The sequence below is a fragment of the Symphalangus syndactylus genome, chromosome 19 (genome assembly GCF_028878055.3).
Source record: "Symphalangus syndactylus isolate Jambi chromosome 19, NHGRI_mSymSyn1-v2.1_pri, whole genome shotgun sequence".
NCBI classification, from domain to species: domain Eukaryota; kingdom Metazoa; phylum Chordata; class Mammalia; order Primates; family Hylobatidae; genus Symphalangus; species Symphalangus syndactylus.
In genome coordinates this window covers 58,182,403-58,206,173 of record NC_072434.2, presented here as the reverse complement: position 1 = coordinate 58,206,173, position 23,771 = coordinate 58,182,403, and the positions used below count along the sequence as shown (strand labels likewise).

Below are 23,771 nucleotides of genomic sequence, written 5' to 3'. Positions count from 1 at the left end.
AATTTTAGCACAGAAAAAACTTGGTAATAGCCGGGCGCGGTGGCTCACGCTTGTAATCCCAGCACTTTGGGAGGCCGAGGCGGGCGGATCACGAGGTCAGGAGATCGAGACCACAGTGAAACCCCGTCTCTACTAAAAATACAAAAAATTAGCCGGGCGTGGTGGCGGGCGCCTGTAGTCCCAGCTACTCGGAGAGGCTGAGGCAGGAGAATGGCGTGAACCCGGGAGGTGGAGCTTGCAGTGAGCCGAGACTGCGCCACTGCACTCCAGCCTGGGCGACAGAGCGAGACTCCGTCTCAAAAAAAAAAAAAAAAAAAACTTGGTAATAAACAACTCTCAGGGAACACGCCTTTCTGTATGAATGTTTTCAAAAAAAAGTTTAAAAAAAAAAAACTGGAGAAGTAGCCCTATGTGTCCAAGCTTATTTAGCTCTTTATTTTTATACAAATCATTATAAACTGGGCTACTCCATTTGTAAGTACAAAAAACTAAAATTAATTAAACTTTGCTTTCCCTGAATATTAGCTACTATGATACGTTATGGGTATCTATCTATCCCCACCTTGTTCCCACAAAGATCAGAAAAGTATTATAACAACTTAAATGAGAGTTTCCCAGCTGCCAAGCCTGAGTTTTAGGTCAAATGGTTATTTTGAGGAACCTGTAGGTGGGTCTGATCAAAACTGAACAGAGCCCTAGTTTCAAGAGTGCTGGAATAGCAAGCACATTGCCAAGACAAGGCAGGAGAACAAGATAGATCTTACCTATTAAGGCTAGTAATCAAACACAGGGTGAGAGTAGCAAGAAGTCACAATACTGATTTACCTGGCTTACACAGCTACAAATGTATTTAACTAGTGCCATTTCAAATGGCTGAATTCTATACATTGTCAAACATTAAGTGTACATAAATTAAACATGTTAATCAAAAGCAAAGATTATTTCTAAGACTGGATTAAAAAAACTATACAGGATCTAACTATATCCTGTCTATAGAAGATACACATTGATTCAAAGAAGCAACCAGGTTGTAAACAAAAAAATGGAAACATACTGTACAAAAAGTAATCATAAGAGAGAACAGCTATACCAATATCTGACAAAATCTATTCTAAGAAAGAAAAGTTACCACAGACAATAATAGACATTTTATAATGTTAAAAGGTTATATTAATCAGGAAACTATAACTATAAACATGCCTGCATCTACTAACAGATCTCCAAAACAGATGAAGCAAAAAATGACAGAAATAAGGAAACAGACAATTCAACAATATTCATCAGATATGTCTCAATAATCGCTAGAACAAAGAGACAGAAAATCAGTAATAATATAGAAAACTTGAGCAGTATTATCAGCCAACCTGAATTCTGAATCTACAGAATACTTCACACAAAAACAGCAGAATATATGCTTCTTATAAGCACACATAGAACATTCTCCAGGACAGACCATGTACTTGGCCACAAAACAAGTCTCAATAAATATAAAATAATTTAAATCATGCAAACTATATTCACCAACCATAACAATCAACTAGAAATCAACAATTAAAGGCCAGGCGTGGTGGCTCACGCCTGTAATCCCAGCACTTTGGGAGGCCAAGGCGGGTGGATCACGAGGTCAGGAGATCGAGACCATGCTGGCTAACACAGTGAAACCCCGTCTCTACTAAAAAAAATTAAAAAATTAGCCAGACATGGTGGCAGGCACCTGTAGTCCCAGCTACTCATGAGGCTGAGGCAGGAGAATGGCATGAACCCAGGAGGTGGAGCTTGCAGTAGCCGAGATTGTGCCACTGCACTCCAGTCTGGGCAACAGAGCAAGACTCTGTCTCAAAAAAAAAAAAAAAAAATTAAAAATTGGAAAATTCACATATATTTGAAAACTAAAGAATGTATATCTTAAAAATACATGAATCAAAGAAGAAACAAAGATAACTGGAAATTATTTCAAGCTGAGTGAAAATGAAAGCAATATATCTAAATTTATGGCATGTGAAAGCAGTGCTCAGGGGGACACTAATAGCTTTAAATACCAACACTGAAAACAAGATATCAAATCAATAACCTAAGCTTTTACCTCTTAAGATAAATTCTAAAAAATAAAAAGCAAACCATATAAAAGAAAACAGGGAAAGGAGAAAAAAAGAAACAGAAAATAGAAGAAATATAGAGAAAACAAACGAAATTTTAAAAATTAATTCTTCAAAAAGATCAACAAAATTGGCACACTTTCAGGTAGACTGACCAAGAAAATCAAAGAGAAAACAGAACATACTCATCACTCCCAAACAATTCCTTATTTTGCCTATATTTTTAAAGATATTTTCACTGGGTACAGAAATCTCAGTTGACAGGTTTTTTTCTACCTTTTTCTCTACTCAGGTATATTGATCAATCGTCATCTCTCTTACATTGTTTTCAACACGAAATCTGATGACATTCATATCTTTGTTCATACATGAATTGTCTTTTTTCTTCTGCCAGCTGTTAATCTCAAGGTTTTCCCTTTATCACTGGTTTTGAGCAATTTGATTATCATGTGCCTTGGTGTAGTATTCATGTTTCTTTGCTTGGGGTTTATCGGACTTCTTGAACTTACGAATTGTTTTTATTAAATGTGGAAAGCTTTCAGGCATTATTTCTTCAAATATTTTGTTTCCCCCCTCTCCATTTTCACATGTCCCAGTTCCATATACAGAAATAGTTCTATAGTTCAATGAAGTCCTTTTTTATAATTTTTAAAAATACTTTTATCTCACTGTTTCATTTTGGATAGTTTCTATTACTATGTCCTCAAGTTCATTAATCTTGCCTTCTGGAAAATCTAATCTGCCACAGATCACAACCTTTGTATTCATTTCTGACACCGTGGATACTACCTATAGAAGTTCAGTTTGGCCTTTTATAATTCTTCCATGTCCCCACTTAACTTTTTCAAGATAATAAACAAAGTTATAACAACATTTAAAGCCCTTATCTGATCATTCTAACATCTCTGTCAATTCCTGGTAGGATTAGATTGATTAATTTTCCCTCAATTAAGGGGGTATTTTTCCTGCTTCTTTGCATGAATGGTAACATTTTGAATTTTACCATGTTGGGTGGTGGGTGTTTTTCTAACTACTATCAATATTTTTGAGCTTTGTTCTAGGATACAGAAATGGTTCTTGAATATAGTTTGATCCTTTTAGGTCTTGCTTTTACAACTTGAGAGAGTGGGGACGGTGGAACAAGACAGCAGAATAGAAAGCTCCACCAACCATCCCCAAGCCCACAAGAACACCAAGTTAACAACTATCTACACAGAAAAAAAAAACACCTTCATAAGAACCAAAAATCAGGTGAGTACTCATAGTACCTGGTTTTAACTTCATATTACTGAAAGAGGCACTGAAAAGATACAAAAAAAAAGCAGTCCTGAATTGCTGACGCCACCCCCCGCCATCCCCAGCAGTAGCAGCATAGTGCAGAGAGTGTCTATGAGAGCATTTGGGGGAGGGAGAACACAGCAACTGTGAGGTACTGAACAGCAACTGCTGTGCTGTTAGACCAAAAAGGAAAACTGGACCAAACTCAGCTAACGCCCACCCAAGACGGGAGCATTTAAACCAACTCTAGCCAGAGGGGAATCACTGATCCTAGTGGTCAGAAACTGACTGCGTGCAAACCTCGCCAACAAGGGCTACAGCACTCTGTGTCTCCAAGCAAATTTGAAACGCAGTTGAGGCCATAAGGATTGCAACTTGTAGGCGAGTCCTAGTACTGAACTAGGCCCAGAGACAGTGGACAGGAGGACACACTGCATACTGGGATACCAGCTGAGGCAGTCAAGGGAGGGCTGGCATCACCACTCCCTTAACCCCAGGCTGCACAGCTCATAGCTCCAAAAGAAATGCCATTCCTCCACTTGAGGAAAGGAGAGGAAAGTGGGGAGGACTTTGTCTTGCATCTTGGAAACCACCTCAGCCACAGCAAGATAAGGCACTGGTCAGAGCCATGCGGTCCCTATTCCAGGTCCTAGCTCCCAGACATTTCTAGACACACCCTGAGCCAGAAGGGAACCTGCTGCCTTGAAAGAAAGGACTTCGTGCTGGCAGCATTCATCACCTGGTAACTAAAGAGCCCTTGGACCCTGAATAATCAGCAACGATACCCAGGTACTACACTGACGGCTTCAGGTGAGCCTGTGAGACTTGCAGACTTTAAGTGAGACTCAGCACATTACCAATTGTGGTGACAACAGAGTAAAACTGCTTCTGCTTGAGAAAAGCAGAGGGAAAAGTAAAGGGGACTTTGTCTTGTACCTTAGATACCAGCAAGGCCACAGAAGGGTAAAGCACCAAGCAGGCACTTAAGGTGTCCCAATTCCAGGCCTTGACTATTGAACAGCATTTCCGGACCTGCCCTGGGCCAGTGGGGAACCCACTACCCTCAAGGGTGAGTCCCGGTCCAGGCAGTATTTACAAGCTGAGTTAAGAGATCCTGGGACTTAAGAGAATGCCAGCAGTATTCTGGCAGTAGTCCTATGGCCTGGGGTGAGTGGCTATGGGATAAGGCTTGTCTGCCTTCAGAAAAGGGAGGGAAGACTGGGAAGAACTGCATCTTGTGGTTTGAGTGCCCCAAGAGTGCAATACAAGAGAACACCGGGTAGACTTCTAAGGTTTTTGATTCTAGTCCCTGACTCCCTGACAGCACTTCTATATCCACGAAGGGACTGGGAGACTTCATCACCAGGAAGGGAAGGACACAAGCCTGGCTGGCTTTGCTGCCTGCTGACTGCAGAGTCCCAGGGCCTTCAACAAACATAGGCAGTAGCCAGGGAGTGGCTATAACAGGCCTTGGACAAGACCCAGCACTGTGCCAGCTTCAGGTCTGATGCAGAGCAGTCATAGTGGTGGCAGCCCCAGGGGTGCTTATGTCACCCCACCTCCAGCTTTAGGTGGCTTAGAACAGACAGAGAGATTTTAAATGTTTGGGAGAAAGTAAGCAAACAACAAGAGCCTCTGACTGGTAATCAAGAGAATTCTCCCTGATCTCGTCCAAGACCATCAAGGTGGCTGGTACCTCTAAGAGTCTGCAAGAACCATAACATTACCAGGCTTGTGGTGAGCCCTAAAGCAGAAACAGCTTAGATCACAACACGCAAGTCCTTTCAAATGTCTGGAAAGCCTTCCCAAGAATTACATATTTAACATGCTGAAGAAAAAAAAGTTTACCCTAGAAGAGTATATCCAGCAGAAGTATCCTTCAAACACGAAGGAAAAATAAACACCTTCCCAGACAAGCAAAAGCTAACAGACTTCAATACCAGACCTGTCCTATGAGAAGTGCTAAAGGGAGTACTTCAATTAGAAAGAAAAGGACATTAATGAACAATAAATGATCACCTGAAGGTACAAAACTCACTGGTAATAGTAAGTACACAGAAAAACGCCAAGTATTATAACACTGTAATGTGGTGTGTAAACTACTCTTATCCTAAGTAGGAAGTCTGAATGATGAACCAATGAAAAATAATAACTTTTCAAGACATAGGCAGCACAATAAGATAGAAACAACAAAATGTTTAAAAGCTGGGGGACAAACTTAAGGTGTAGAGTTTTTATTAATCTTCCTTTTGCTTGTCTGTTTATACAAGTGTTAAGTTGTTATCAAGTTAAAATATGGGTTATAAGAGATATTTGCAAGCCTCATGGTAACTTCAAACAAAAAAAACACATAATGTACATACAAAAAAATAAAAAGCAAGAAACTAAATCCTATCTCCTTCACTAGAGGAAGACAGGAAGGAAAGAAAGAAGAAAGAACACTAAACCACCAGAAAAAAAAAAAAATGGTGTAAGTCCTTACTTATAAATAATAACATTGAATGCAAATGGACTAAACTACTATCAAGACACAGACTGGCTGAATGGATGAAAAAACAAGACCCATTAGTCTGTTGCCTACAAGAAACACACTTCACCTATAAAGACACAAACAGACTGAAAATAAAGGGATAGAAAAGATATTCCACAGCAATGGAAACTAAAAAATATTTTTCTGATATATTTGTATCAGACAAAATAGATTTCAAAACAGAAACTATAAGAAGAGACAAACAAGGTCACTATATAATGATAAAGGGGTCAATTCAGTGAGAGGATATAACAATTTTAAATATATTTGCATCCAACCCTGGGGCACCCATATATTATAAAGCAAATATTATTAGAGCTAACAAGAAAGATAGGCCCCAGTATAATAATAGCTGGAGACTTCACCCCACTTTCTGCATTGGACAGATCTTCCAGACAGAAAAAGCAACAGAGAAACATCAGGCTTAATCTATACTACAGACCAAATGGATCTAATAGATACAGGACATTCCATCCAAGGGCTGCAAAATCCACATTCTTTGCCTCACCACATGTATCATTTCCAAGGACAGAACATATGTTAGGTCACAAAACAAGTTTTAAAACATTCAACAAAAATTGAAATTATTTCAAGGACCTTCTCTGACCACAACGGAACAAAACTGGAAATTAATGACAACAGGAATTTTGGAAACCTCAGAAATACATGGAAATTAAACAATATGTTCCTGAATGACCAGTGAGTAAATAAAGAAGAAAAGAAAAGAACTGAAAATTTCTTAAAACAAATCATAATGGTAACACAACATCCCAAAACCTATGGGATACAGCAAAAGCAATACTGAGAGGGAAGTTTAGAACTACAAGTGCCTACATCAAAAAAGAGGAAAAACTTCAAATGAACAATCTAACGATGAATCTTACAGAACTAGAAAAGCAAGAGCAAACCAAACCCAAAATGAGTAGAAAAAATAATAAAGATCAGAGTAGCAATGAATGAACTGAAATGAAATAATACAAAAGATGAGTGAAACAAAAAGTTGGATTTTTGAAAATGTAAGCAAAATCGACAAACCTTTAGCCAAACTAAGAAAAAATAGAGTATACAAATAAATAAAATCAGAAATGTAAAAGGAGACATTATAACTGTTACTGCAGAAATTCAAAGGATCATTAGTAGCTAATATGTGCAACCATATGTCAATAAATCAGAAAGTCTAGAAGAAATGGACAAATTCCTACTTACATACAACCTACCAAGACTGAACCAGGAAAAAACACAAAATCTGAACAGACCAATAACAGACAATGAGATTGAAGCCACAGTAAAAAAGTCTCTCAGTAAAGAAAAGCCCAGGACCTGATGGCTTCACTGCTGAATACTACCAAAAATTTAAGGAAGAAATGACACCAATCCTACTCAAACTATTCTGAAAAATAGAGGAGGAAATACTTATAAACTCATTCTAGGAGGCCAGTATTACCCTGATATCAAAACCAGACAAAGACATCAAAAAAAAAAAGAAAACCACAGGCCAATATCTCTGATAAATATTGATGCAAAAATCCTCAACAAAATACTAACAAACTGAATTCAACAATACATTAGAAAATTGCAATCCCACGGCCGGGCACAGTGGCTCACACCTGTAATCCCAGCACTTTGGGAGGCCGAGGTGGGCAGATCACAAGGTCAGGAGATCGAGACCATCCTGTCCAACACGGAGAAACCCCGTCTCTACTAAAAATACAAAAAATTACCCAGGCATGGTGGCGGGCTCCTGTAATCATCCCAGGAGGATGAGCAGAAGAACTGCTTGAACCCAGGAGGTGTAGGATGCAGTGAGCCGAGATCACGCCACTGCACTCCAGCCTGGGCGACAGAGCAAGACTCTGTCTCAAAAAAAAAAAAAAAAAATTGCAATCCCACTGCTTGGTATATACTCCAAAGAAAGGAAATCAGTATATCGAAGAGATAATCTGCACTCCCATGTTTACTGCAGCACTATTTACAATAGCCAAGATTTGGAAGCAACCTAAGTGTCCATTGACAGATGAACAGATAAAGAAAAAATGGTACATATACACAACAGGGTACTATGGAGCCATGAAAAAGAATGAGATCCTGTCATTTGCAATACCATGGATGGAACTGAAAATCATTGTGTTAAGTGAAATAATCCAGGCACAGAAAGACAAACATTGCATGTTCTCACTTATGTGTGGTATCTAAATATTAAAAAAAAAAAAAAATGAATTCATGAGCACAGAGAGTAAAAAAATGGTTACCAGAGTCTGGGAAGGGTAGTGGGGGGTTACGGGGAGGTGGGATGGTTAAAATATATCAAAAAAAAAAAAGAAAAAAAAAACAGAATGAATGAATAAGACCTACTATTTGATAGTACAACAGGGTGACTATAGTCAGTAACTTAATTGTACATTTTTTAAAAACGTAGAGTGTAATTGGATTGTTTGTAACTCAAAGGATAAATGCTTGAGGGGATGGACACCCCATTCTCCATGATGTACTTATTTGACATTGCATGCCTGTATCAAAACATCTCATGCACCCCATAAATATATACACCTACTATGTACCTACCAAAAAATTGAAAAAAATAAAAATTATATATTTTTAAAAAGACTTGTGGGAGTGGGCCTAATTATTATTCCACAGCATTATTATTCCTTCTAAGTATTCTACCTAACGCCACATGATTGAGGTTTCTGAGACTACTTCTTAGGAAGACGCTATTCCCAGCCCTGTGTGGGCAACCAGAATTGTGTCTTGTAATCCTTTTGGGATATCTTTTTTGCTCTTGAATAGTTTCCCCACATGCATACACTAATGAGTACTCTATGTGTATTCCAGGAGACACTACCAATCTCTGTACCATTCTCTCTCCTCTAGACAAGACACTGGACATCAGGCAATAATTCTAAGTATCGTATCCTGCAAGCTCTAAATACAAACTCTAACTTCATTCTTCCTAGCCTCTCAACTTCATCTTCTTAACTCAGAGGTTCTGCCAGGATCCAAATGGCTTCCTTCTCCCTGCACCACAACCTAGAAATTCAAGACAGCAATCTGGGACAATTATGAGCCTAACTTCATTTGTTTCCTCTCAGAAATCACTGTCTTTCATTACCTGATGCCCAGTGTCTCGAAAATCATTGTTAAATATATTGTCTGGTATTTTTAGTTGCTTCAGGAAAGACTGTTACCTTTCTTGGTCAGCAGTATAAATCTTTTTTTTTTTTTTTTTTTTTTTTTAGATGGGAGTCTCTATCTGTCACCCAGGCTGAAGTGCAGTGGCGCGATCTCGACTCACTGCAACCTCTGCCACCCGGGTTCAAGTGATTCTCCTGCCTCAGTCTCCCGAGTAGCTGGGATTACAGGCACCCACCACCATGCCAAGCTAATTTTTGTATTTTTAGTAGAGATGGGTTTTCACCATGTTGGCCAGGATGGTCTCAATCTCCTGACCTCGTGATCTGCCTGCCTCAGCCTCCCAAAATGCTGGGATTACAGGCGTGAACCTCTGCACCAGCCCTAAATCTTTTTTTTTAATGTGACTACTAGAAAATTCAAGATTACATATGTGTTGATATGATATTGCTATTGTACACTGCTGTTGTAGACAGTTATTAAAGTATGTAATCCTGAAATCAACTAAGGAGAATACGGTAAAGAGCCTAAGAAGGTTGATAACCAAATCACGATGAATTTCAGCATTTAAAGATCAAGTGGGGGAAGAAGAAGCTGGTAAAGTTGACTCAGAAAGGTCAAGAAAGGGGGCCAGGTGTAGTGGCTCACACCTATAACCCCAGCACTGTGGGAGGCTGGGGCTGGAGTACTTCTTGAGGCCGGGAGTTCAAGACCAGCCTAGGCAACATAGTGAGATTCCCATTTCTATGAATTTTTTTCACAGCTGTAATCCCAGCTACTCTGAAGGCTAAGGTGGGAGGATCACTTGAGTTCAGGAGTTTGATGCTGCAGTGAGCTATGATCATGCCACTGTACTCCAGCCTGAGCAATGAGGCAAGACCCTGTCTCTAAAAAATAAAAAACTAAAGAACTCCAACTGCCAGAAAATTAAACAATATGCTTATGCTATTTATGACATACTTCTAAGTAATTCACAGGTACAGGAGGCAGAATAATGAGGGGACTCTTGAAGATGTTCATGCCCTAAGCCCAGAACCTGTGTCTATGTTATTTTACGTGGCTAAAGAAACTTTACAAATGTGATTAAGGTTAAGGGTTTTGATATAGGGCAATTATCCTAGATTATTCACATGAGCCCAATCCAATCATATTGCTCCTTAAAACCAGATAACGTTTCCTGGCTGAGGATCACTGTGAAATATAACTATGAAAGAATGGTCAGAGTGAAGCAAAACTGCTGGCTTTGAGATGCACAAAAGGGACCATAAGCAAAGGCATGCAGGTGGCCACCAGAAGCTAGAAAAGGCAAGAAAACAGTTATTTTTATGTGCAGTTTCCGGGAAAAAAAAAAAAAAAGGTGCTGCTCACACCTTGATTTTTGCCCAGGGTGGTTCACGTCAGATTTCTAACATACAAAACAATAAAATTAAAAATTTGTTTTGAAAATCATTAAGTTTATGTTAAGTAGCTATAGCACCAATAGAAAACTAATAAAAGGAGATTTAAAAACCAAAACAAAAAATGAAAAATATTTTGAACTGATAATAACTAAGGTTTGACATATCCAAATCTATAGGAGGTAGCTAAACAAATACTTAATGGAAAATTTAATAATCCTAAATGTATATGAAAAAAAGACTGAAACTCAAAGATGTAATCTTCTAACTCAAAAATAAAAAGAATATTCAGACTTCATGTAAGCAGAATGAGAGAAAGGAATACAAATCTATAAAATAGAAAACACAGATCAGCAAAATAAAAGTTAAAAGTTAATTCTTTTGAACATTAAAAAAACTAATAAAATGCTAACATGAGTGACTAAGAAAAAAATATGTAACAAATAACCAAAATCCAGAAAAACCAAACAGACATCCAAAAGATTAGGAGACACTATGAACACTTCTACAATTAAATTTCACCTTTTATGTGAAACAGGCAAATTTCTTGAAAAATAGAACTTGCTGAGTTTCACGAAAGGAGAAATATATAAAATAGTTGAATATCTACTAAAGAAATTGAATCTACTATTAAAATCCTCCCATAGAATATGTTAAGTATGATAAATACATTGTGGATATGAAGAAGAATGACCCAATATTCTACAGACATAAACTACACAGTGGTAGTAAAGGCCATGATGTCTTTAATTTACTTTTACATTTGCTAAATATACCTAATCTACGAAAAATAAAAATACATATACAGGCATATCTTTGGAGATATTGTAGGTTCTGATCCAGACCACTGCAAAAAAGTGGATTTGATAATAAAGCAAGTCACACATTCTGTTTCCCGGTGCATATAATAATTACATTTACACCATTCGTAGTGTACTATGAGTGCAATAGCATTATGTCTTTAAAAACAATGTACATACCTTAATTTTAAAATATTGCTAAAAAATGCTAATGATCATCCGAGCCTTCAGTAAGTGGCAATCTTTTTGCTGTTAGAGGGAATACTGCTTTTATGTTGCTGGCTGCCGACTGATCAGGGTAGTGGTTGCTTAATCGCCATCTACTGGATGGCAGCCCAAACTTCAACATCAAAAATACTTTGCAACCCTGTGAAACCAATGCCAAGAATTCAGCCACAAGCAAAGACCCTTTACAAACTTTCATCCACCCAAAAACATCCAGAAATAAAGCCAACTGCCTATACTCAAATGACACCACAGTTAAAGGAAGATCAGCCCACACAGATGAGAAAGAACCAGTGCAAGAACTCTGGCAACTCTAGGAGCCAGAGTGTCTCCTTACATCCAAAAGACTGTACTAGCTCCCCAGTAATGGTTCTTAACCAGAAAAACATAAACAGATTAAATGCCCCAATTAAAAGGCACAGAGTGGCAAGTTGGATAAACAGCAAGACCCAACTATATCTATCTTCAAGAGACCCATGTCACATGCAGTAACACCCACAGGCTCAAAGTAAAGGAATGAAGAAAGATCTATCAAGCAAATGGAAAACAAAAAAGAGCAGGGTTCCCATTCTCATTCCAGAAAAAAACTGATTTTAAATCAACAATAATCAAAAAGGACAAGGAAAGGCATTACATAATGATAAAGGGTTTGATTCAACAAGAAAACTTGACTATCCTAAATATATATGCACCCAACAATGGAGCACCCAGATTCACAAAACAAGTTCACAGAGACCTATAAAGAGATTTAGATAATCACACAGTAATACTGGGACACTTCAACATTCCACTGACAGAACTAGACAGATAATTGAGGCAGAATATCAGCAAATATAATCACAATCAAAACTCAACGTTTGACCAAATAGACCTAACAGACATCTACAGAACACTCCACCCCACAAAACTAATGAAAAAAAAAAAAAAAAGATACAAAATACCAGAATTTCTGGGACATAGCTAAAGCAGTGTTAAGAGTAAAGTCAACAGTGCTAAACATTCACATTAAAAAGTCAGATCTCAAATTAGCAACCTAATGTCACACCTAGAGAAACCTGAAAAACAAGAGCTAACCAATCCCAAAGGTAGCAAAAGAAAAGAAATAACCAAAATCAGAGCAGAACTGAATGATATGGAGATGAGAAAAACCATACAAACAATTTTTTTAAGTTGGTTCTTTGAAAGAACAAATAAGATTCACAGACTTCTAGCTAGACTAAAAACAAAAAAAAGGGAAAAGATCCAAATAAACATAATCAGAAATGACCGAAAGGACATTACTACTGACCCCACAAAAATTCAAAAAATAAAAATAAAAAAACCTTCAGAGACTATTACCAACACCTCTATGCACACAAACTTAGAAAACTAGAAGAAATGGGTAAACTCCTGGAAACATACCACCTCCCAAGACTGCACCAGGAAGAAATTGAATATCTGAACAGATCAATAATAAGTTGCAAAATTGAATCAGCAATTAAAAACCTACCAAACAGAAGGCCCTGGACAAAATGAATTCATAGCCAAATTCTATCATATGTATAAAAAAGAGGGGGTGGCCAAGCATGGTGGCTCATGCCTGTAAGCCCAACACCTTGGGAGGCTGAGGCGGACAGATCACCTGAGGTCAGGAGTTTGAGACCAGCCTGGCCTCAAATGATGAAACTCCGTCTCTACTAAAAATACAAAAATTAGCCAGGCATGGTGATGGGTGCCTGTAATCCCAGCTACTTGGGAGGTTGAGACAGGAGAATCGCTTGAACCCGGGAGGGGGAGGTTGCAGTGAGCCAAGATCACGTCATTGCACTCCCACCTGGGCAACGAGTGAAACTGTTTCAAAAAAAAAAAAAAAGAGGAGGTACCAATCCTACTGAAACTATTCCAAAAAAAAAAAAAAAAATCAAGGGACTCCTCCCTCATTCTATGAGGCCTGCATCATTCTGATACCAAAACATTTCAAACCACTATCCTTGATGAATGTAAGATGCAGAAATCCTCAATAAAATACTAGCAAACCGAATCCAGCAGGACATCAAAAAGCTGATCTACCATGATCAAGTAGGATTTATTTCTGGGATGTAAGGTTGGTTCAACATATGCAAATCAATAAATGTGATCATCACATAAATAGAACTAAAAATGAAAACTACCTCAATAGACACAGAAAAGGCTGCTGATAAAATTCAACATCGCTTTCTGTTAAAAATCCTCAACGAACTACTCATTGAAGGTACATACCTCAAAATCATAAGAGTCATCCATGACAAACCCACAGCCAACATCATACTGAATGGACAAATGCTGGAAGCATTCCCCTTGAGAACCAGAACAAAACAAGGATGCCATCTCTCACCCCTCCTATTCAACACAGTACTGGAAGTCCCAGCCAGAGCAATCAGGCAAGACAAAGAAATAAAAAGCATCCAAATAAGAAGAGAGGAACTCAAATCATCTTTCTTCACAAGATACTATACCTAGAAAACCCCATAGTCTCTGCTCAAAGGCTCCTAGATCTTATGAGCAACTTCAGCAAAGTTTCAGAATACAAAAATCGATGCACAAAAATTAGTAGCATTTCTATACACCAATCATGTCTAAGCTGAGAGCCAAATCAAGAATGCAGTCCCATTCACAACAGCCACAAAAATAATAAAATGCCTAGGAATATAGCTAACCAGGGAGGTAAACGATCTCTACAATGAGAATTACAAAACACTGCTGAAAGAAATCAGATACGACACAAACAAATAGAAAAGCATTCCATGCTCATGGATAGAAGAGTCAGTATTATGAAAATTACCATACTCCCCAAAGCTATTTACAGATTCAGTGCTATTCCTACCAAGCTATTAATGACATTTTCTCATAGAATAAGAAAAAAAATTATAAAATTCATTTGGAATAAGAAAAGAGCCTGAATAGCCAAAGTAATCATAAGCAAAAAGAACAAACCTGGAGGCATCACACTACCCAACTTCAAATATACTACAAGGCTACAGTAACAAAAACAGCATGGTACTGGTACAAAAGCAGATACACAGACCAATGAAACCCTTCTTTATTTCTGAGTTATGGAACTCAGAACACCTGTAACTATCTGATCTTCAACAAAGCCAACAATAGCAAGCAATAGGGAAAGGATTGCCTATTCAAAAAATGGTGCTGGGATAACTGGCTAGCCATCTGCAAAAGATTGAAAATGGACTCCTACTTTTACCATATATAAAAATCAACTAAAGATGGATTAAAGATTTAAAAGTAAAATCTAAAACTATAAAGACCCTAGAAGAAAACCTAGGAAATACCATTCCACACATCAGCCCAGGCAAAGACTTCATGACAAAGACCCCAAAAAAATTTGCAACAAAAACACTGACAACTGGGCCTAATTAAACTAGAGACCCTCTGCACAGCAAAACGAACTATCAACAGAATAAACAGACAACCCATAGAATAGGATGAAATATTTGCAAACTATGTATCTGACAAAGGTCTAATATTCAGAATCTATAAGGAACTCAAATCAACAAGTAAAAAACAACCCCACTAAAAAATGGGCAAGGACATGAACAGGCACTTCTCAAAAGAAGACATACAAGCAGCCAACAAACATATGAAAACATGCTCAATATAACTAATCAGTAGAGAAATGCAAATGAAAACCACAATGAGACAGCATCTCATACCAGTCAGAATGGCTGTTATTACAAAGTCAAAAAATAACACATGCCAGTGACATTGCAGAAAAAATGGAATGCTTATATACTGCTGGTGGGAATGTAATTTAGTTCAGCCACTGTGGAAAGCAGTCTGGAGATTTCTCAAAGAACTGAAAATAGAACTACCATTCAATCCAACAACTCCATTACTGGGTATATGCCCAAAGATATAAATTATTCTACCATAAAGACACATGCACATATTTATCACAACACCATTTACAATAACAAAGACACGGAATCAAGCTAGATGCCCATCAATGGTGAACTGGATAAAGAAAATATGGTACAGATATACTATAGAATACTAAGCAGCTATTTAAAAAAATGAGATCATGGCCTTTGCAGCAACAAAAGATGGAACTGAAGGCCCTAATCTAAGTAAATTAATACAGGAGCAGAAAACCAAACACCTCATATTTTCACTTGTAAGTGGAAGTTAAACATTCAGTACACATGGACACAGAAGGAAACAATAGACACTGGGGCCTCTTTGAGGGTAGAGGGTGGGAGGAGGGTGAGGACTGGAAAACTACCTACCAAATATTATATCGATTACCTGGGTGACAAAATTATCTACACACCAATCCCTGTGACACACAATTTACCCATGTAACGAACCTGCACATGTACCCTTTGAACCTAAAATGAAAGTTGTGAAGAAAAAAAAGAAAATGGCCCCAAAAGACTTGCTCAATACAGTGTTGCCATAAAACTTCCATTTGATTTAAAAAAAAAAAATCTGCAAAGTGCCATAAAGTACAACAAAACAAGGTAAGCCTGCACATAAATGAATAAATATTAGCAATTAAATCCAATGATCTATAAAAAGGATAATGCATATCACAACAAAGTAAAGTTTATTTTAGGCATACAAAAGTTGTTGAACATTCTGAAGTCAACCTGCATGAACTCTTGGGCCTAGAGGACAACGGTGGCCACCAAATTTCAAATGTCTCCACATAACCTTAACAAACAAAAAACCAAGAGCACAAATAAATCCACATATGACTCACATTTTCAGCACCACTAGGAAACAAAGATACCATGACCTTTGGATTATCTGAAAAAAGAAAAAGAAACCAAATTACAACAGCACTCCCAGGGCCCCCCATTACAAGCCAATGGATGTGGTGACCAGAGGAAGAAAAGCTTAAGAGATTCCTTGGTGGGAGTGGGGAGAAGGGAAAAAAAACAAAATAAAAAAAAAAAAAAATATATATATATATATATATATAGAGAGAGAGAGAGAGAGAGAGAGCAAACTGGACTTAAACCAAAGCGCAGGAAAAAACAAACAAACAAACAAACAAACAAAAACAGAAAAAGGAAGCCCAACTACATGTCAAACACAGGTTGGCATTTGATAGTTAAAGAACAGGCTTTGGCCAGGCGTGGTGGCTCATGCCTGTAATCCTGGCACTTTAGGAGGCCAAGGTGGGCAGATCACCTGAGGTCAGGAGTTCGAGACCAGCCTGACCAACATGGAGAAACCCCGTTTCTACTAAAAATACAAAATTAGCCAGGTGTGGTGGCGCAAGCCTGTAATCTCAGCTACTTGGGAGGCTGAGGCAGGAGAATCCCTTGAACCTGGGAGGCGGAGGTTGTGGTGAGCCAAGATCGCGCCATTGCACTCCAGCCTGGGCAACAAGAGTGAAACTCCATCTCAAAAAAAAATAAAAATATAAATAAAATTTAAAAATAAAAAAAAACAAGCTTTATAGGCTCGAAAGTGAAGAAAATAAAAAGTGAGAGCCTTGGTAAAGCCTTCCTACTGGGGAAGAATCAGATATATAGAAAATGAGTGATACCTCTTCAAGGTGTGGCAGTGAAAGGCCAAAGGGAAAGAAGAAAATGAAAGAAAGGTCAGGATCCTACAGAAATAAAGGAGAAACAAGACCCCAACCCATTCCCTGTCATCATCCATAATGGAAATTGCAGAGAAGAGGGTGGAAACAACAGAAAGCAGGCTCTCAAAACTGGAGCCCTACACTTGTAAGGAATGGGAATAGAAAAAAGGAGACCTGAGCCAGGTGCCATGGCTCACCCTGAATGAAGTCCTGGCTTTTTGGGAGGCTGAGGCAGGAGGATTGCCTGAGGCCAGTTCAAGACAGTCTAGGCACCATAGCAAGATTCCTTCTCCAAAATATTTCTTAAAAGAAAAAGCAGACCTCTTCCACTCAACACTGTTAAAGATCAGAATAATAATTTCCTTTGAAGAGGGGAGATGAGGAAGTTTCTAGGGTGCTGGCCAAATTCTGCTCCTTGATCTGGATGCCAGTCACATGGAGTGTCCCGTATGTGAAAATACATTCAGCTATATGATTATGATATTTACTTTTCTGTATATACAATATACTTCCCTTAAAAGTTTAAAAAAAGTAGATACCATGCTGGTTCTCTAGAGAATTATCATCTAAGAAACATGTAAGAGAACATACGTGAACAACCAAAACAATCATTTTTGTTTTTTAAGGCCAGGGGAGAAAGGATAATAAACAGCACTGTTGGGCCATGACAGATAAGCAGAAGATAACATTTCAGTGTGGTTTTTTTTGTTTCTGCCCAACATCCCTTTTCATTTGATCCACTCCTTCCACATTCCATGGTTATGCTGTTCAGTTCATGCAGTGCATCAGGGATAGCTCTGTCCACCTTCCCAGGGATGACCAAATAACCTATGCCTAATCAGGTTACAAAGACAGAGGTGAAAGCTACGTGACGCATACCAGGCCAATCCTCCCTGGGGCTTTTATTGGAGCTATGAGGAAAAATACCCTCTTCCTCCAGGATCCTGAGGACAAAGTCTTTGTAAACCTGGAGCTAGTCGGGGGTTATCTTTCATGCCATGAAGATAAAATCAAAGAAGAGAAAGGGGATAGCAAGTAAGGGGTGTGAACAGAGACAGGCAAATAAAAAGACAGAGACCTGTTGGCATTTCTTGAACACCTGAATTGAGCTATATGTAATCATTTATGTAGAATAAAACACTTTTTCAGATGGACTAAAACAATGTTTTCTATGTGAGCCTCTTTGAGTTGGTTAGGATTTTGCTACCTGGAGCTGAAAATCTAGTCTTAATACAAAACCTGAAAGAGAATTACCTGAGTATAGGATAATTCAAAAAGCAACTCTCTTTTCATTTGTGAATATTGAGAACAGAGAATCTAAAGTCTTCTCTCTGAACCTATGAAATAGTTCCTTCTGAGTTCACTGCATTAGTAACTGCTTACTCCTATTGGCAGACACTTCCTGGATCAACTAAAGAAAGGAAAAAAAAAAATGCTGATGAGGAGGGAAGACAGAAGACTAAGTGGCATATTTAAATCATTTCAAATCTCTGTTTTTAAAAATCTTAATTAGACTGTTTTAAAATGCTTCCTTCCAGCCAGTTTCAAAACAGTTAAGATGTGAAAAATTCTCAACTAAGGCAATTTATTAAATCATAGTGAAAAGTACAAATTTTATTTTAAAACAGAAAAGGCTGTGGAAAATTTTCATGACATTTAGGTCACAGGTCACAATTGAAGGAAAAAATAAAATAAGAAATATTCTGTATTTGTTTTCTACTCCTCCCTATTGGAAAATAAGATCTCAACTTCAAGATGGAGATGGGTAGAAGGCTCATACCTCAATAAGCAGTCCCTCTTTTCCAACTCTATTACAATGATAAACAAAATACACAAGAGATACCAAAAGGCACAACTGGGTTCAAACTTAAGATAAAAATCCCTGTGGCAAGTGGGATTTATCCTAGGAATTCCAGAGTGGTTCAGTATAAGAAAATCAATGTAATATACCACATTAATAGAACAAAGAAGAAAAAAAAACAATTATTTCAAGTGATGCAGAAAAAACATTTGTCAGAATCCAACACCCTTGCAAGAGAACATACAGAAAACTAGGAATAGAATAGAACTTCTTCAAATGATAAAGGGTGTCTATGGAAAACCAACAACTAACATCATATTCCATGGTAAGACTGCAATCTTTCCCCCTAAGATATCAGGAACAAGATAAGAATGCCTGCTTTCCCAATGTTCTTGTACATTGTACTGGAAGTTCTGGCCAGAGCATTAGGTGAGAAACAGAAATAAAAGCCATCCAAATTGAAAAAGAAGAAGGAAAACTACCTCTATTCTCAGAATTACAATCTTATACAGTTGCCCTTCAGTATCCACAGAGGATTGGTTCTAAGATCCCCTAAATACCAAAATCATATGACTTGCTTCCCTTTATCAACCCTAAACTTACTACCTTTTTCATATTATCTATCTATTTCCGAAGCCAAAAACTTTATCCTTTGGGTTTCTAAATATTTGAGTAACTCTTATTCACGGAATAAATCAATGGTCCAAGCTCCACACAAGGTCATGGTGTTTGAAATATGTCTGGACATCCCTGATAGCCTAGCACACATCTACCCAAGAATAAACTATAAAAAATGGTTTGGTACTGCTTATTATACCATTTACCAGAATGAAAATGTTTGCATCTCTTATCTGAGTACTAACATTAAAAATAGTCTCACTGGTCAAAAATATCAACAAAATCTTCAGAGAAAAATTGGATATCAACAATATCCAGAAATATATTATGAAATTTCACTCTAATGTATGCAAGAGAAGAGGAGAGGAAAGGAGGTAAAAGGGAAGGAGAGGAGAAGGAAGAAAATGAGAGAGGAAGAAAAGAAAAAGAGTGAGAAAGGCAGGGAGAAATAATAGGGTATTTTTTAAGTGTGGCATCAACATCAAGTTAAGTGAAAAGCAACAGGTATGACTATGGCAGCAAATCTACCAGATATTTTCAACAAGATATACACTACAAAATCATGGGTCATATTAGCATGCTATTAAGTTGACAGAAACGTCTCATCTTGAAGGGCCATTGCTCAATTTTATCTTATATTTTTAGAAAATAACCATTTTATATTCCCTATTACAGGGCCTGGTACATACAAGAAATAAATGCTTGTTGAACGATCAACTAGATGAATAGATGGCTGAGTGAAAACAAACAAATGGATAGAAGGAAAAATGACAAATACTCAAAATAAGGAAGTTTTCAAATATTCGACAATGGAGAGGATTTCCCACTTCTCCATCTTAAAATGCTAATCTAATTAGGAGGAACACGTGAGAGGTAGCATAGCACAATACAAAGAAAACACGATTTAGGCTCAGAAAGACCTAGATTAAAATCCTAGCTCAACTTCTACTGGCTTGTGTCCTTGAGCAAATTGCTTAATTTATGTAAGTCTTAGTTTTCTCCACCTATAAAACAGGGATCACAAGGGATCACAATATCTACCTTACAAAGACATCAAACCAGTACTTTTGGCACCTGGAACAAACTACACAAAACCAGCTCTCAAATCAACTCTGTAATTCATAATGTAGCCCACAGATGGGTGTTACTAACAATGCTCGCCATCTGGTAGCTTCCTGTTTTAAATAATTATTCTTGCTAACTAGGTGCCAAGCTTTTAGAATCATTATATTAAATGTTTGCACCCTCTAAATTTTGGTGTCCTTAGACAAAGTCCAGTATGGCCAATCATAGTTCAACTTATAGGGTTCCTTTGAAGATTAAAAATAATGTAAGAAAAATACCTTGTACAGTGACAGGCATGTAATAAATTACTTAAACATTTTATTAATACGTTTATGTAATCCATTTACCACTCTATATTACCACAACCACTCCAATAAGCCCACACATAGATTAATCATATCAGCCACTTTCAGTAATACATAAACAAGATGGACAGGAAGGTGTGATATATATTGCAACATCCTTTTCAAAAATTCAAGTTGATTCCTTCAACTCTGACTTTTGGATTTTCTCTCTTAAATCCATAAAGACCTGAGAATGTAGAAGAGTAGACAGTACTTTCATTCCAAGAGCCATTTCTAAAAGGGAGTAAGTGAAGTGTCAGGTTCAAAGAGAATTCAAAGTTACCACTATCAGGGTATACTTATTCTCTGCCGGATGGGCAAAGAGAGCTGTTGCTATTGTGTTTTGCATGTGGTCTCAGCTGTGCAAATACCAGTTAAATAAGAAAAACATCAAGCCATCTTTATCAGACCTACTAACAACCCAGATAAACTTCTTTAGGATGAATAGTTTAGTAACAAAATAACAAAATATGCCGACCCAGAAGAATCTTTGTATAAAGCACTACCTAGCTCTGAAAGATTATTTTCTCTGTATTATCAGATATCCAGAAATACTTATTTTATTATAAGGCATGCCAATCCATGCCAATAAAGGTCACAAGAACAAATGTTATGAAGAGTTCAATTTAAATGATTCATATGTTTTACTGGCTATAGAGATATTTCACTAATAGTTTTGTCACCCTAGAACAAACTTTACCCAAGGAAACATCTCTTCTGAAAATAAAGGTCAAATCAAGCTCACAACTAGAGCCCCCAGTTTCCCCAGAAATTGAAGGACAATGTCCATATGTCTGTCAGGTGGTGACTAGTATGCTAGTACAGAATCCATGGACTGGAAGCACTCTCCTGATCTTACATTTGACACAGGGTCAAATGTGTAACCAGGAGGACTGAAACAAAGGTTCTTTTATATACTGGTTAAAAATTAGAATTCTATGATTGTGGTTCCCATAGTTTGTCTGAATAAAAATTGATCACATTATGAATAAACAATAAAAGACTAAAATCAATTTAGTCAGTTATTAACTTCTGGAATTGTGGCATATTAACAACAGAAACCAATCCAGAGCATGAATGGATATTGTGCTTTCAAAAAGACAAACATGCATTAAATAGGAAATATATGTTTAAATGGTAATGTTCCTTAAGATAGCAGTTTAGTAGGTTTGGTATCAAGTTCTAGTGGAGAAATAATTCACCACCATAATCAGCAAAGTAACTAACCAAATGACACATTATTTGTTATTTTCTGACATGCATCTATAATTCTCATTTTGAAGCACAGATTTTTATTTTTCTGGTGCCATCAAGTGGTAACATTATGAAATGTTCTAAGATTAAATGCAAATAACTTAAAAAAATGTCACACTGACCACACTGATGTGTTTTATTTGTGTCAATTAAACACCAGTGATGTTTTAGCACATAATTATCTGAAAAGAAATGGAAAAAATGTCAGAGCAGATTTTTTTATAACTCATACCCATTTTAAACTCCCAGCCCAAAATGAGAGTTAAGGCAAAGAATAAAAATGAATAAATCTTTAAGACCAGAATGCTCCACTAGCAAACAAAAAACCCAACAGATGGCCTGGTGCAGTGGCTCACGCCTGTAATCCCAGCACTGTGGGAGGCCAAGGCAGGCAGATCACCTGAGGTCAGTAGTTCGAGACCAGCCTGGCAAACATGGTGAAACCCCGTCTCTACTAAAGATACAAAAATTAGTTGGGCATGGTGGCACACACCTGTAGTCCCAGCTACTAGGGAGGCTGAGGCAGGAGAATCACTTGAACCCCGGAGGCAAAGGCTGCAGCGAGCTGAGATCACACCACTGCCCTCCAGCCTGGGTGACAGAATGAAACTCTACCCAAAAAAAAAAAAAAAAACCTAACATTATAAAACCATTTGAAAAATAAAATTAGGATGAAAATGATCTTTCCATCAAAGCAAGAAAACAAGTAACTTCAAAATTTGATTACCAATTAGAAACCTTAAAAGTGATAGCTAATATTAATCATATCAAGATGACAAAATTAATGAGAAATGAATTTAGAATCAATTATTTGAAACTGTGTTAACAGGTTCCAAATGGTTATATCAGCAACTTCAGTAAGACAATAACTAATGAAAAAAGAAACAAGACTCCAGCTCCTCTTATTGCTATACACACAAAACATTAACAGCTGTTTGATCCTAGGCCCACCGAAATTAAGTAACAATTGTGAAATCTGAATTCCCAGTTGAAGATGGCAAATTGAACACATTTCTTTAGCTATTCTCCCTCCAGAAACTCTATTAACATGGCAGTCAAAAATTTCTTTAAGACAAAACCCCACAAGGACAAAGAAACTGAGCAGGTAACAGCAACAAAATTTTAGAATATAAAAGCTGCCATGGGAATATAATTTAAAAAAAAAAGGTAGATGGATGAGAGGTTACTAAAAGGAAATCAAGAAAGATGCCTGATTTACATGGCATGGTAAAACTCTCCAAAAATTCAGGAATTGGTGGCATTAGGAAGTGGGAGTGAAACCTAAAAACAAGAGAAATGGTCAAAATCCTGGTAAGAAGCAGTTAGGACCCTCCATATAAAGGTAGGTACACCATTTTATAAAACTGAAAGTTTATACTCCAGAAATAACAAAAGGCTTCTGGACTACAGGATACTAGGCATAGTGAGAAGTACTGTAGTAAAAAGTGTTGGTAATACAGGAGACTGGTAATCTGAATGGTACTGACAAACCCAAGACCACAGAACAATGAAAATGATGATCTTCTGTAAATGAAACCACTGGAAGAATGTCAATATCAATCTTTGATTACTGCATCCAAAAAGTCATGTAACTAAATGCAGAATGCTTCATTCTGCTTCTAAAAGGAAAAATTTAAGGGTTAAAACAATAGCTGATACTTCAAA

At 37.4% G+C, this 23,771-nt stretch overlaps 1 protein-coding gene across 16 annotated transcripts in view; it reads right to left on the bottom strand.

The window, feature by feature from the left end:
• Nucleotides 1-23,771, bottom strand: part of RPS6KC1 (ribosomal protein S6 kinase C1) — a 250,262-nt gene that overhangs the window by 147,269 nt on the left and 79,222 nt on the right. The gene's annotated exons all lie outside the window — the stretch shown is intronic.